The sequence below is a fragment of the Rattus norvegicus genome, chromosome 16, assembly GCF_021556685.1.
Source record: "Rattus norvegicus strain SHRSP/BbbUtx chromosome 16, alternate assembly SHRSP_T2T, whole genome shotgun sequence".
NCBI classification, from domain to species: Eukaryota; Metazoa; Chordata; class Mammalia; order Rodentia; family Muridae; genus Rattus; species Rattus norvegicus.
This window is the reverse complement of record NC_141549.1, coordinates 23,390,697-23,393,385: the sequence shown is the minus strand read 5'-3', so window position 1 is coordinate 23,393,385 and position 2,689 is coordinate 23,390,697. Positions and strand designations below refer to the sequence as shown.

Genomic DNA, 2,689 nt, shown 5'->3' with positions numbered 1-2,689 from the left:
TTATATGATGTAAGGAAGCTTGACTGGGCAGAGAAACATAAAGGTTTAAGAATGGGAAGACCTTGAGATATATTTTTTTTTCGGAGCTGGGGACTGAACCCAGGACCTTGTGCTTGCTAGGCAAGGGCTCTACCACTGAGACAAATCCCCAACCCGACCTTGAGATATATTAAAATGTGTATTATACACAATAGACATTTAATTACATGTGAGGAATAAATGGACTGACAGAATGAAAAACTATAGTTGGACAAATCAGAGTTTGAAGAAAATATTCAATAAGCATAAGAATATTTTCAAACTATAATTCATTCTTGTATTATTTATATGAAGCTCTACCTTAACAACTAATAAACACCTTAAAATAACAAAATGATTAGGAAGCATGTGGACTTCGGAAAAATATGCTGGTGTGCCATCAATTCCCCTTCAAGCAAAAAAATATGAAATACGAATGAGGGCCTAGCCCATCACACTGCTCCCTGATCTCAAATCCCACGGAGAAGAGAGCTAAACACCAAGAAGTATGGAACATCCTGAGACCAGAGGACAGACAGACACATCTGTCCACTTTCAACACCACATTCTCATCAATGGACAGATAAGAGAAACAGAAATTAAACAGCGACATAGAGAAACTAACAGAAGTTATATACTAAATGGATTTAACAAATATTTATAGAACATTAAATAATAAAACAAAAGGATTTATATTCTTCTCAGTACCTCATAGTACCTCCTCGAAAATTGACCATATGATTTGTCAAAAAAATAGGCATCAATAGATACAGGAAGATAGAAATAATTCTATTTGTCCTATCAGATCACCATGGACAAAGGCTGGTCTTCAATAAAAACAATAATGACAGAATGCCCTCAGATACATTGAAGTTTAACAACACACTACTCAATGAAAACTTGGTCAAGGAAGAATTAATGATAGAAATTAAAGATTTCTTAGCACTTCCTTCGGATGCAAGTTACTAGATGACTGCTTCTCGGCCTCGCCAGGAAACTAGTAAGTTCCTCTGGGATCAAGTAGAATTTTATAAGAACATAATGGATGGAGAGGAGAAAACCTATGGTGGCTGTGAAGGCCCTGATGCCATGTATGTGAAATTAATATCTTCTGATGGTCATGAATTTATTGTAAAAAGAGAACATGCATTAACATCAGGAACAATAAAGGCCATGTTGAGTGGTCCAGGTCAGTTTGCGGAGAATGAAACCAATGAGGTCAACTTTAGAGAGATCCCTTCACATGTGCTATCGAAAGTGTGCATGTATTTTACCTACAAGGTCCGCTATACTAACAGCTCCACTGAAATTCCTGAATTCCCAATTGCACCTGAAATTGCACTGGAACTGCTGATGGCCGTGAACTTCTTAGATTGTTAAATAAGATAAATTAAAATAAACTGTTAATTTTTTTTCAGTATTTAATACCTGTAGTTCAGTTAGTAATTTTTTCACATATAGCATGTTGCCTGTATGAAATTGAACTCTAAAGTTAATTGCTGAGCACATTTCTTCTGTCATTTGCATAGCAGAGTTGAAATTTGTTTGCTACATCAACAAATTAAGGAAGTTTCACAAGCCAAAAAATAAATAAATAATGCCAGTTTTAAAAAAAAAGATTTCGTAGAATTTAATGAAAATGAAGATACAACACACCCAAACATTTAGGACACAGTGAGAGCAGTACTAAAAGGAAAAATAGCTCTGAGTGCCCCCAAAAGAAACAGGAGAGAGCATACTCAGCAGCTTGACAGCACATCTAAAATGTCTACAGCCAAAAGAAGTAAATACACACAAGAGGAATAGAAGGGAAGAAATAATAAAACTAAGAGCTAAAATCATCCAAGTTTTAAAAAAAAAGGAGTACACAAAGAATCAACAAAAGCAGGAGCTGGTTCTTCGACAAAATCAACAAGATAGATAAACCCTTAGCACGAATACCCAGAGTGTATCCAAATTAACAAAATCAGAAGGGAAAAGGGAGACATAACAAAAAATCTGAGGAAATTAAAAATATCAACGGATCCCACTACAAAGGCATATATTCAACAAAACTGGAAAATCTGGAGGAAATAGACAATTTTCTAGACAAATACAAGGTACTAAAGTTAAATCAAAAACAGATAAACATCTAAACAACACCATAATTCCTAAAGAAGTAGAAGCAGTTATTAAGAGTCTCCCAACCAAAGAGAACCCAGGACTCCATGAATTTACTGCAGAATTCTATCAGGCCTTCATAGAAGACCTCATATCAACACTATCCAGATTAGTTCCCAAAATAGAAATAAGCAGAGCACTACCAAATTCCTTCTTTGAAACCACAGTTACTCTTATAAATAAACCACACAAAAATCCAACAAAGAAAGAGAACTTGAGACCATTTACCCTTATGATTATTGATGTAAAAATACTCAATAAAAATCTTGCAAAGTGAATACAAGAACACATCAAAATAATCACCCATCATGATCAGTTAGGCTTCAGCCCAGGGATGAAAGGATGGTCCAATATACTAAACGATAACCTGGGCAAGGAAGAAATAAAGAAAGAAATTAAAGATTTCTTAGAATTTAATGAAAATGAAGGTACGACATACCCACACGTATGGGACACAATTAAAGCTGTGCTAAGAGGAAAACTCATAGTTCTTAGTACCTGCAGAAAGAAA

At 35.0% G+C, this 2,689-nt stretch overlaps 1 pseudogene across 1 annotated transcript; it reads left to right on the top strand.

Moving 5' to 3' along the window:
* Positions 1-1,047: 1,047 nt before the first annotated feature.
* LOC134482344 (elongin-C-like) lies at positions 1,048-1,398 on the top strand (annotated as a pseudogene). Its single transcript, XR_015639741.1, has one exon. The product of XR_015639741.1 is annotated as an elongin-C-like, transcript variant X2 (transcript).
* Positions 1,399-2,689: the final 1,291 nt, after the last annotated feature.